The sequence below is a fragment of the Chrysoperla carnea genome, chromosome 5, assembly GCF_905475395.1.
Source record: "Chrysoperla carnea chromosome 5, inChrCarn1.1, whole genome shotgun sequence".
NCBI lineage: Eukaryota > Metazoa > Arthropoda > Insecta > Neuroptera > Chrysopidae > Chrysoperla > Chrysoperla carnea.
The window spans coordinates 22,994,504-23,009,183 of record NC_058341.1 but is presented as its reverse complement, the minus strand read 5'-3'; positions in this window follow the sequence as shown (position 1 = coordinate 23,009,183).

Here is a 14,680-nt window from a genome sequence, read left to right as displayed (position 1 = left end):
CTAGCGCCATATTCTTATTTCACCTTTTATTGTCAAGTTATAACATAATTTACCGTAAAAATCACCGACTAGCTTTGGAGAAATCTATAAAAACATATTATCCATCACACACACAGCGGTCAAACCCTTTTTTTTTAGTTTAGGGGTTAAATACCAATGTTAAATATGCTTACTTTTGAAGTCATTTATTTATTTAAATAATCAGGTAACCCCCCTAAAATTTTCGAAATTGATTTAGACTTAGTTCCACTTCATATTTTAAAATAAATCAAGCTTTTTATTTAATCTTTGGTGCTCGTACATTCTTGGAAGCTTATTTAATCATAGTTTGTACACCAGCTTTCCTGAGACATACGGTAACGTTTGAAGGTATGTTTTAATAGTATAGAAAGCTGCAAGCTTTACTTTACTGTAGTGATTCTATATTTATACAGCTTTCTAGCTAACTTTATAAGACCTGTTTGTTTCAACTGTATACCTACTAGGTATGATGTGATTTAATTCTGACAAATATTAAATTGAATTTTTGTATCTGTTATCTCTTTGATTATTATTTTTTGTTTCATTTGTAATTTGCATATTTACTGCACACATAAAATTAAAGTTTATTTAATAAATTTGAAATTATTTTGTCATTTCATACATGAAAAATATTCACTTGGATGTTTTAACAAAGTTATAAAATATTTCTCTAATAGAATATGAACATATATAAATATTATTTGAAAAGGAATTAGAATCATCATTCATTACCCCAAAATTTCCATCATGGTATGCTCAAAATTAATAAGCACAAGTTCCAAATTTGACAACTTTTGCTTCAAAAACTATTTATCAATTTTTATGCATTCATATTGCAAAACCTGTGTTTACTTGCTTTGGATTTGACAGGTACTGGTGTAACAATAACTTTTAAAGGAGAAATTTTTTACTTTGGTAGTTTTTACTGAAACCATTACAGGCTAGGGACATTGGCAAAATAATTATACTGTTTTAAGATAGTTATTTCCCCTTGGTATTAACGTAACGAAAGTGCTAATGACTTTTCTGGTAGCGGATGACAATAACATAGCAATAATAATGACGCAAAATGGAAAATAATATAAACAGACTACAATGTATTTACTAATTCCTATTGGTTTATGAAGATGTATGCAATGACACAATATACCTACGTCCATTTTTTTTTATTAAAATTTTTTATGTATTATTAACGTAAATGAATTTTAATTTCAATTTTAACTTGAAATTGTTATTTTTAATTTCATTTACATATTTACTCATATTACTTATATTTACATTTAATAGAAAATAGTTTAACTTTAACCAAAAAAATAGACTAGTTTTGCTTTTTTGTGGGAAAAGGTCTGTAGCTACCAGATTGTGCAGTGAAACTTAATAAAAGACAATAAAACACCTGCAGAAAAATTTAAAGAACAATTTTACCTTGAATAGCATCTTCCATCTTAAAAAAACATAAGTGGTTTTTGAATTGACTAGACCATTAAAATAGGAGTTTTTTCTTATAAGATAGTTCATTTATACATGTGGGCAATACTCTTGTAAATTACTATGATTTCTTAATTAATTTTGCAATATACTTAGAGGATAATTCAATATCAAGTACGTGTTTTATTGAACACTCCTAAAGGTTGAACCATTGGTGTAGTCAAAGTTGGAAAAATCATGAATTATATCTTTTTAAAACAAAACGGCTTTATGTGTCAATAGAATAATCAAAGTAAAGTTAGAGGAGGTTCTTGAAGCCAAAAAAGTTTTAAAAAAATTGAGGCCGTAAAAAAGGCCACATTTTCCTCAATATGTAGACTTTGTGCTTACATAAACTCAGAAAACAAAATCATACAACAAGGTGATTTCAGAAGTTAAAGCAGCGCACATGGCATTCCTATTAACTATTTGTAAAATTAATGAGTGCAATTAAATAATAAATATATAAATCGAAGAGTTCATTGATTTCAGATTATCGAATAAAAATTTCTAATTTTATAATGTTCATGAAATAAATATAAAATATAATTTTGTATAATATATGTGAAACCATATCGTATTTAAACGGTAATAAAAAATTCAATCTAATATTACTTACTTTATACTTACCATAATCATAATATTAAAGATTATTATAATGAATTCTTACATAATAACAGAAATTATATCTATAAAATATGACAAATGGTTTTTTTTATGTCACGAAATGGCCATTATAATTATATGTTATGAACTAGTATCAATTTATTGTAAATATCATCGTTTAAGAAAAATTTTATGATTTTGAAGTTTTATAAGTTTTAAAAAAAATTTTTAAATCTAATGCTAGGCCAATGATACTTGTGTGCAAGCCTATTCGAGTATTTTTTGACGTTTAAAATAATAAATTACAAATCAAACTTCAATTAAAAACTTAATAATAAATTACAAATCAAACTTAAATTAAAAAATAAATCATGAAAATAAATGTCTTTTATTTTGACAACGTTTTATCAAGTTTCAACTTCTTTCATTTGCCTAAACTCGCACTTGAAACATGTATAAGAACATTCTCAAATAAATTACCGTTTTCTTTAAGGCATTTGGAAGATCGTAGGAAATTTTTTGTTTTTTGAGGTACGAAACCCTAAACTCGCACTTAATAAGAACACTCTCCGTTAAATTACCTTTCAAACGAAACCATAAAAATGAAAATCGGTTCATCCGTTTAGGCATTACGATGCCACATACAGACAGACAGACACACACACACACTTATATAGCAGTCAAACTTATAACACTCCAAGTTCGGGGGTTAAAATTATTGTAAATAATAACAAAGCAATACATAGTGTTTTTAAGGTATCTCCCATGTATTTCAACGAACATTTGTTTCGAAACTACCATATAACTTCCATGTACATGTATCGAGTTTTCAATTTGAAGTTTTATAGTGTTTAAAATAATTTTTTTTAAATAATAATCTGTTTATATTTATAAAAAACAAGAATTTCATGTTATACAATAATATTCATGTTACTATAAAATATTATAAATATAAATACTGACTACATATAATATTATTATTAATATTCAGTCTAGTATCACATCATAGAAACATCGTATGTCTTGATTTCATGTTAACGATGTGTTAACTTAGATTATATACACCCACACAATAATACAAAATGTTGCAAAAGTGATCACCTTATCGAGAGACTCTCATTTTTTACTTATACGTTTTCCGAGTAACAAGGTTCAGACAAACGTATTTTCTAAATTTACACGGGATTTAAAAATTAACAGCACAGAGTAGTTTTTCTGTGTTTTAAATAAAAATTCAGTTTTTTACTGTTTGAATTCAAAGCCATATCAGAGGCTACTTGATGTGAGATTGGTCTAAGGCAAGATAAAGATAAACCAGCATCGCTTTCGTTTTGAACATGAATCATATGAAAAGGAACTAAATTGAGCATGATGGAAAAGTCTTGTAAATAAATGTATCTGTATTTCTCTGTAATTCTCTATTTCCGTCAATTCGCAAGGGCAATAATGATAAAATAATTCATCAACTTTACTAATCAAGTTTATCTGAACGCTGCATCTCGCAAATTGTATTTTATTTTTACACACCTCCTAATACCTTCAGAAATGTTTGTTCCCATTTTTTAAATATCAAGTGTTGATACCTTTTCTCCTTTCTCTAAGCTTTGGGAATTCTTGATTATAATTTTTTTGTGGAAAGACGTTATTGCGCTGATTAAAAATTGTAAAAATTTCGTCTATAACATACGGTAGTTGCCTGATGAAAATTTGCCATATAACTTATAAAAATGTAAAACTAGACGAACTGATTTCATAACAAAATTTCAAAGACATCATAAGCATTCAAAGATTGTTGTCCATCTTCTTTTAGAAAAAAGTTATATATGTAACTTCTATGTTGATACCGGGCCATGACATCACTAAACTAAATCACCCTCTTTGTTTAATTAGAAAATTTAGTCGTTCATATGTTGCATACTGCTAAGGATTTTTAAAAATCGGCTTCACTTTTCTGCCCATCCAGGCAGAATTATTTACCTATTTAAAGTGATAAAAAAATTTAATAAACATATCTATTGTGTGGTTTTCATCAGTTTCATATTTTTGGATTTCGTTTCGATACTGTCTGGTGCGAATCTCAACGCTTTCTATTACAAGTTAATGGGTTCATATTCACAATCGATTATTACCTAATATGTATTAACCCCATAATAACATTATTAATTAACGCCTTTAGTATTATGGAGAGTTATATAGTTATAAAAATATATATGGTTTTACATCATGTTTTCAGAAATGCAGTGAAACATTAACCACAGAAATAAAAATAGTTATCTTACTTTTCGAATAATGAACTTTTACATTACCTTGTAGTAATAACACCATCAGAAGAAAACAAAAGCTCTTTTTTGTAGTATATATATTCTTTGCTAAACAGTTTATATCTAATGATTATTTTGTATAGACTTTTTTATTATAAGCCAAGCCGCAACGCACCATACCGCACACTTTAGTAAGATATATTGTGTTGTATGCATGTGTGTATTTATAATATTATGTTATTTAGTTTATTGTATGCATATTTACTAGCTTTTTGTTACTATAAAATTTTTATTTTTATTTTTATTATTATTATTATGTTGGTAACAATAATGAAAGACAATTTATTTATTTATATATAGTGTTCATTTAAAAAAAAACAGGTAATTCGCGTTAATATCTCCAAACAAAATATCATCGAAGCAGTGTCTCCGACAAAATATCCCTGGATAAAATATCTCATTACTGTACAAATTATCTCTCGAAACAATATCTCCTCGACAAAATATTGCCAAGACCAAACATTTTCAAACGAAATGTCCTTTTGTTATATAGTAATCGATAAAAAATACCGTAGATTAACGTAAATAAAGAGAATTGAAAAAAATACACTCGAATCGGGACTTCTTGGATTCAATTCATTCAAATTGCACTCTGTGCCTAGACCTCGAATGGCCTAATTGGTAAGGCGCTTGACATGAATCTAAGAAGTCCTGGTTCGAGTGTATTTTTTTCAATTCTCTTTAATTAAGATTACTAGACAAGATATATGTCAATATTTAGTTCGCGTTGTATGTATCATATTAAAAATCATCAATTATAATCGATATTATCATCAATACCATGATGTAAATAAATATCGTATACATGATTAAAAGTAAACAAAACAAAGAATAATAATAATGTAAATTGTACTTATAATTAGTCAATCGATTATTAATTAATCAAAAAAATATTTGTCCTTGTGACTAAAACATTGGCTATTTGTCCTATTTTGCGATAAATATTAAAAATTTTTCATTTTATGCAAATATTTATATGCACTTTGCCCAGAGATATTTTATCTGAAGATTTTTTGTCCCTCGAATATTTCTTCGTGAAGATATTTATTACGAGGAAATTTTGTCATGGAAATAGGTCATCAAGGGATATTTTCTCCAGTTTCAGCCCTATGTGAATGATATCCTGAAAAGGGTAAATAGGATCATATTTTAACCAGCGGGATCCCCGTATCCAAATAAAAATCAGGATAAATAAATATTTTTGTGATTTCTTTAATACGTAATACAAGTTGTCTTTTTATTAATTTTTAAAGTCAACATTTCAACAAATAGAAATATTTACGAAACTCACTCATGGTATACGAATGATATTTGACGTCTAAAAAACACTGGTACAGCTTTGACTGTACTTTATACGGGTTCACATAAAAAAAGTAGATTCAACATATCATTATATCCGATATTGTTACTGCCCATACATGATATATGTGTTTATAAAGATCGTTATAGCTAGTTTGCATAGTAATCATTATTAATTAATGCATTTCCCGTAACCTCCACAGACTTTCTCAGTTTTACTTCAAGTCTTTTTCTAAAACGCTCACAATATAGCATTCAAAAAGTTTTATAAGTCATTTTCAACTAGCTAGATTTATAGTGCCGGAAAATTAATTGAATTCAAAATCTAAAATTATTTTTTAACAAAATGCAAATTTTTACATGGAAAACAAGTGAAAACAAGCAATTGAATGAGTTAATTATTGAAATACCCAGTAAACAAACTGTTGAATGTCAGTACTTGTTTTTCAAAAATTATCGAAAGTATTTATTATAATTTTTTTTTTCATTTTCGAGAATCCTTCACAAGATTACCTGTTGAAGCTACAAATGTTCAACTTCCTGCCTTTTATAGTTTTGGAGAAAATGGACACCACAATTTTGTCCTTATTTGCGCCCTTGCGGGTAAAAAATTATGTTTATGAAAAAAATGTTTCAAACAAAAGATGTTTATTATTTATAGGGAAGGTTGACGGGCGGACATACAGGTGAACAAACGAAAATCGACTTATTGGAAATGGAATAGTTGATTTTTTGAACACTTATACGAAAATTTCGTTCGTATAATAAATATTTCTAAGCATTACAAACTTGAGACAAAAATTAATATACCTTGATACATTTTCATATATCCAGGATATAAAAATAACTAAGTTTATCAGACCAGAATAATTTTATATTAATATAAAACAGGTATAAATATCAAATAATCTATAGTAAACATACGGTAAACTAGAAAAAAAAAGCAAAGTAATAATTTCTATGGAAGCTATAAAATACATAAAAGTTTTTATAGCTATTTTGATGATAGGAGAGGGGTGCTTGGTGGTGTTTTGGTACGATACGATATGATGTATATATAATAACGATAAAGTTTAAGAGTATAAAATTTAGATGAAGGGCTTAAAAATTATAATAATTAAGCTGTATATATATAAGGTATATATAAAAATATTATATGAAACCTCGTATATAGCATAGCCAGGGCTAGTTTGTCATAGTTCTTTCTCGTATAAATGCTTTTCTAGAGTTGCAAAAGATTAATTTTTATGTGTGCTATGTTAAGAACAAAATTCCCAATTTCTCACAAAAAAATGAATTTAAGAACGTTATTTTTGAAATAGAAAAATCTAGTATCGAAAAATTAAAAAGATATTTTCTTATTAAAATGTTTTCTTAGTACTACAACATAATCTTTATAATAACAAATAAAACTTAATATTCAATGTTAAAAAGCGTTTGATAATTCTTAGCTCGCTTATAGTTAAATTAATAGATATCGAGCATGGATTTTGATACTGAATTTTTTCTTATCATAACAATTATTTTGTACTCCTGTAGTCGAAATATTCATAAAATGTATTTGTTATTTTTTAAAAACTTTTCTATAATTTTATGACTAGAAATCAGGGTTAAAGCTTATCAAATTCCGTTTTAATTCCGTTATGCTATGACGTATTATTGCATTGTCATCGAATACATCAATTCCATTACATCCATACTTACACGTTTAAAAATTGCAATTGAACTGCATTTCAAAAAACTGTTTCTTAATACAAAATAAATACTGTTTTTAAGAATAAAGTAGAATTGTTAGAGAAGTGTAGGTTATCGTCTCAGACATTAGATATCACCCCAAAAGCTGTAAATAACGATACAAATTTAAGCAAACCTATTTATTATATATTGGTGTTTAATTTATAAATATTAATTAATTTACTAAATCTAACTTGAAAAGTTTTTTTTATTCAATTTCATTTATTTTTGGAAGTAATAATATTCTAACTTCGCATATTTATAGGAAAATAATAATCTCGAATAATCTGCACTTCTTATACAAACATGATTTGATTAAAACCTTGACACTCGAATCTGCCCTTATTTGACCTAAATTATTAAACATCTGGTATACTTTATTTTTTATTAATATTTTGTTAAACGTATATATAAAATAATAAAATATTATATAGGTACGTATAAACTAGACTATACAAAATATATTATTAAGAACATCAAATTTTATGAACTTTTTATATGCTATTAAGTAAGTAACAATTTTACTGGGTAAGAAAGACTTTCTTATAGGTTTTACTTTGATGTGTTGTTGTTCTTAGTTAATAAATAAAATTTATTCATAAAAAAATTTGATTTATATATAATATTATGAGCGAATAATGAACTTGCACTTTCTTAAATATTAAAAATCTATTAAAATTATGTAGATATTGGTTTCGTAACTCGATGAGCATAGTTTAAATGTATTTTATAGAGAGCTATCTTTGTATGGGAAACTATAATGGATCTAAAGTAGAAAACTGTCCAATATTGTACGCCGTAATACAATAGGATGTTCCTGATACTCTTCTCTCCAATTATTTGAAAGGTAAAAATGTCTTTTTTATCATGATGACTGGCTATAAAAGTAAAAACTGGTAAGATCACCGCATTATAGCCTTCACCTCCCATGCTCCCACTAATCCTTCTTCCATAACACTCGAAATAGAGGTAGGTTTCATTGCACGATCAGGCGAATAGTTTTCGATTTATCGTGAAAAATCAACCCGAAATACCGCTTTTCTCAGAAACTATTCGCCCGACCGTTAAACTAACACGATTTTTGAATTTTTTGGGTCAAATTTACCTTATAAACTGAGTTTTACCAAATTCCGAAACAATAATTTTTTTCTAATTTTTTCGATTTTTTCTAAGGGGTACCCCTTGAAAAAATTACGAAAAATCGAAAAAAATTGTTTGTCTCCGATTTCGATAAACTTCAATATATTGGGCAAAATTGACCCAAAAAATTCTAAAATCGGTTTCTTTGCACGATCGGGCGAATAGTTTTCGATTTATCTTGAGAAATCAATCCGAAATACCGTTTTTCTCAAAAACTATTCGCCCGATCGTTAAACTAACACGATTTTTGAATTTTTTGGGTCAAATTAACCTTATAAACTCAGTTTTACCAAATTCCGAAACAACAATTTTTTTCTAATTTTTTCGATTTTTTCCAAGGGGTACCCCTTGAAAAAATTACGAAAAATCGAAAAAACTTGTTTGTCTTCGATTTCGATAAAATTCATTATATTGGGTAAAATTGACCCAAAAAATTCGAAAATTGTGTTCATTGCACGATCGGGCGAATAGTTTTCGATTTATCGTGATAAATCAACCCGAAATACCGTTTTTCTCAGAAACTATTCGCCTGATCGTTAAACTAACACGAATTTTGAATTTTTTGGGTCAAATTTACCTTATAAACTGAGCTTTACCAAATTCCGAAACAACAATTTTTTTCTCATTTTTTTCGATTTTTTCTAAGGGGTACCCCTTGAAAAAATTACGAAAAATCGAAAAAAATTGTTTGTCTCCAAATTCGATAAAATTCAATATATTGGGCAAAATTGACCCAAAAAATTCGAAAATCGGTTTCATTGCACGATCGGGCAAATAGTTTTCGATTTATCGCGAGAAGTCAACCAGAAATACCTTTTTTCACAGAAACTATTCGCCCGATCATTAAACTAACAAGATTTTTGAATTTTTTGGGTCAAATTTTCCTTATAAACTGAGTTTTACCAATATGTCTCCGATTTCGATAAAACTCAACATTTAAGGTAATTTTAACCCAAAAAAAAATCGTGTTCATTAAGTATATATATTGTTTTACACAAATAAAATGTATGTACAGTATTCCATTTTTTAAAAAACGTAAAATTTTCATAGCTCATTGAGTATTTCAGAACAGTTGGCCAGGAATTGTATCTTGTTGACCATTTTGAGATATAAATAAATATTTTGGAGAGTTACAGTTTAGTTTCTTTCAATTATAGCAAATTTGTGTATGCCTCAAAAGTTAAGTATAGATATTGGGAATTGACAAAGACAATTAGCTTTCGGTCGACGTCTTTTTCTATTTGAACGTACTATCTCAAATTATTGAATATACCTATGTGTGACTAAAATTTTTATGTTAACACTAAAATAAATTCTTTAAGCTTATCCCTTAAAACTATAAAAATATATACATGTGGACACAATATGTCGAAAATACAATGAAAAGGGGATCCTAGTTACACAATTTAGTTTTACAAATCTATGTGTTATCAACAACATACTCGTATATAATAGATAAGCGAAATCTAATAGTAAAACTAATTTCGTACCCCATATGTATAAAATGTAAAAGATAGTATCCTAAAACTACACACATATGTATGTACATGAATATTGTTCTAAAAACAGTTACGTTACACCTATGTTAACAAAAATATCTAAAAAAACATATCTGTAGCTACAAATGTATAATGTCAGTGTACAAAACTATATCGTCATAGTGTTTAGTTACCTATTTCATTCTTATCTATGTACAAGAGTATCAAACGACCTATAATACGGGGTACTATGGTACTCGAAATATAGGCGTTACCCACAAAATAAATGTTAGTAATAAAAATCAAATCCGTCAGTACTCATAATGTCTGTTTATATTCTAATCACCAATCATTCATATACTTGGATGTTTTCAAGTATGGTCGATTTTCAAGTTGCTGTGATAATGACTCATTTTCCTGAAATTTGCAACAGTTGTTCACTAGGTAAGCTCTAGTGATAAAGGTTGATACAAAGACTTTTTAAATTGCATAAAAACCAAGTATTTACAATATTAGTCTTAACTGATGATTCTAAGAATGCATACTTTGAATTTCAAGTGATTTATAATTTTTATATGATACTTACACGATCATTATTTAACTTTAATTCATTATACCATGTTTATATGTAATATACAAGGTATACTAAGTTTAGTCCCAAATTTTTGACGCTTAAAAATATTGATGCTAGCAACAAAATTTTTGTTTAGGTGTTCATAAAATTACCTAATTTGTCCATTTTCGGTTGTTCGTCCGTCTGCCGACTCGATAACTCAAAAGCGAAAAAAGACATCAAGCTGAAATTTTTACTGCGTACTCAGGACGTAAACAGTGAGGTCGACTTCGCAAATCAGCAACATAGGTCAATTGGATCTTTGGTCCATAGGACCCATCTTGTAAACCGTTGGGATAACACAAAAGTTTAAATGTAAAAAATGTGCCTTATAATTTGCCAATTGCTTGTTTTCAATTGTTTTTCTATATATATTGTTAATAATCTGACAATTTTGCCATCTAGATATGAATCGGTCGTATTTCCCTAAGGATAGGGATCTATTAGAATTTCTATTGGTGCACCTTTGAGCAATAACTCCTCAGCAAAACTTTTCTTTCACACGAGCCTTATTCATGCAGGACTGGAATAAAATAAAACAAGTGGAAACAAACAACTGACTGTGTTATTTGTTTAAATACCAACTATAGACTTGATGACGCAATCGTTTGTTTTTCGACTTCACGTAAGTAAAGAAAGATAACCAACCTTACATAGCCACATATTCATAACTTATATTGCCATATTATAAAATTTGCACATAATTTGCGCCCTCTTGGGTAAACAGTGATGCTTACAAAAAAATGTTTGAAACTAAAGTTGTTTATTTTTTATAACATTTTTTACATTTAAACTGTTATTCTATCTCTAACGGTTCACAAAATGGGCTCTACGGACCCAAGAGCCAATTGACCTATGTTTGTCATTTACGAACTCAACCTCACTTTTTACGTCCTAAGCACACTATTAAAATTTCAGTATGATATCTCTTTTAGTTTTTGAGTTATCGTGTCGACAGACAGATGGACAGACAGAAAACCGGAAATTGACTAATTAGATGATTTTATGAACCGTATACCAAAATTTTGTTGGTAACATCAATATTTTTAAGCGTCAAAAACTGGCAACTAAACTTAATATGCTGATACTAAATACACTGCAGAAAAACTGTGAACGTTGTATATAAAAACATAGCGGCCCTCTCTGGCTCTGCACGCGTATAAAATATATAGCCTATGTGATTAAAATCGATCCAGTAGTTTTGATTTATTCATTACTGTCCGTGGCCCGCACGCGTTAAATTTGGAGTAAAACAATCCCCCTTTCCCTATACCATGAAGATTTCCTGCTATCTTTGGAATATCTAAATTCATACACTACATTTTTACTTATTTACTTTTTACATTTTTAAGTATTAACCTCAAAAATAGCAGTACTTCTCTACTATTTAATGGATGTTATTATACATATAAACCTTCCTCTAGAATCACTCTATCTATTAAAAAAAACCGCATCAAAATCCGTTACGTAGTTTCAAAGATTTAAGCATACAAAGGGACATAGGGACAGAGAAAGCGACTTTGTTTTATACTATGTAAAATTATATATTAAAAAAATTTTCCGCACATTATTTATAGACTAGACTTTAAATAATCAGTAATATTTCAAATATAACTGCTTACATTTACACATTATAAGAAGTACTATAATAGGCCTTGGTATTATATAATATATATAACACATACGTACAAACCATAAATAGTAGAATATAACAAGATCTATAATGCTGGTGGTATGTTTGCTGTGTTGCTTGCTGGCCATGATTCATCCATATGGAATCAAATCTATTATAACCGATGTGAAAACTTCTCTTTACTTGTGATGCTCTAACAATATGTGTGAATGTGTATTTGAAGTAACGTCACTTCCGGACGACGACGTCTGATTTATGATCGACGCCCTTGCTACACTATACTATTACACTGGTGGTATATATATTTTGTTATGGGTGGGAAGTAGGATGGTTGTACTCTCTTTTTCCTCGTCTTCCTTCGTATCACCACCACAGAATTCTAGCTGTGTTTGGTGGTAGCCTAACACATTTATGTATTATTTTATGGATACTTATTACAGAGAGGCTTCACTATAACAGAAGAATCGTTTATTTTAAAAAAAAAATTGCTAGGATTATTCGTATAAAGTATTGGCTTTCGCAAAACCTGAGAATAAACATTGCGAGAATAAGCATCAAAGTCGTATATCGTTAAATAAAGTATAATGGGCAAACTTTCAAAAAAGTTAGAGTTCCACCAAAAAAATTAAAATCCATAAAATTGTGAACAGAAGAGAGGATAATAGAGGGCTATAACGTGATAGTCTTTGTTTTTGGAGGAGAAATTGCCCAGCAAAGCGAGTGGGTATCTGCTAGTCTAAATATATAAGTATTCAGGCTGAGATATCGCAAAAATCAGAATTTCTGAGATATCGCAATATTTGGATCGATTTTAGTCCGTATCTCAAAAACTATTCACCAGTCAGCAAATGCACCCGACTTGTGTACTTTTTGGGTCAAAATTACCTTATATACTGAGTTTCATCGAAACTGGAGATAAACTAAATTTCTCCATTTTTTGCAATTTTTTTTTTTAATGGTATCCCTTTGAAAAATTAGAGAAAAACACAAAAAAAAAATTTTGAAAACTTCTTTCCGATAATAGCAAAAGAATTTACTTTGTGCAATCGAAAGAGCACGTGAAAATACCCGTGATGTGAACTGGACCATTAAAAAGCTCTCTAACTAAACACAGGTTGTAGAAATGACCCTGTATAAAATAAGTTTTGTCATTTTATCTATATTTATGAATTTCATTAAATTTAAAACATACCGCAAATTTTTGTGTGTGAATAATTATTAAAATAATTATCCAAATCTCTAAAATTAAATTTTTAATAAATTTTTACTAAACAACATAACACCATAACACTACCAACCATAAAATAACAATTACAATTACATCCTGTAAATAGTGTAAATATTATCATGAATTCATATACCACAAATACCACAACAGTAAAACCAAAAGTAACCACCATATATACTACCCATTACAATAGTAACGAACGATATATGTATGTATGTGGATTTCTATTATACATAATATATAGTTTAGATGTGTAGAGAGAGTACCTGCTATATGTATATATACTCCAAAACGTCAATCTAAAATGGACCCCAATTCCTTTTTTTACTTTTTTACGTTACATATATGCAACATACTTAAAAACACACATATATTTATTTTATATTAATACCGTGCGCTTTAAAAACACACTTACCATTTATGAATAACAATGTTTTTTGCTGTGATTTTAATTATCATGCATATATGCATGTTGTACCCCCAATAATAGCGCTGAATTTAAATTTCCAATATCGAAGGTTTACAGACACTACTGACAAGTGAAATTTACAAAATTTAAAAAACCTCCGACAAAGTTTTCGGTTACAAAAAATTTTTTGAACTCTAAATTCACATTTGAAACATTTCTAAGAACACTCTCCATTAAATTACCTTTCAAACAAAACCAAAAAAATAAAAATGGGTTCATCCGTTTAGGCGCTACGATGCCACAGGCAGACACACACATAGCGGTCAAATTAATAAAACCCCTTTTTATTTATTCTGGGCTTAAGAAACTAAAAGTTGAGGTGTCCATAACACAAGGTTAAGGGGTCGTTATATTCGTCTTAAAAATCCAAGTATCTTTAGATAAGGTGTTTCAAAAATAATCATTTTTTGCGCAAAATAGTAATACATCAATAAAAAAATAAATAAAAACACCTATCGAGTATCAAAATAAAGGAAATTGAAAGGGGATTTCAAAAATATATACAAGTTATATGTTTTTATCCAATTGGCAAGGAGTGGCTATGTGTTTTGCGCGCATCTTGTATGCTGGTTTAATAACCCGGCTGCCAAAAGTGCTTTTTTTTGTCAATTTATTTATAACTTCTTATCTTTGAAACGGCTGGGTGGATTTCGACCGTTAAAGTATCGTTG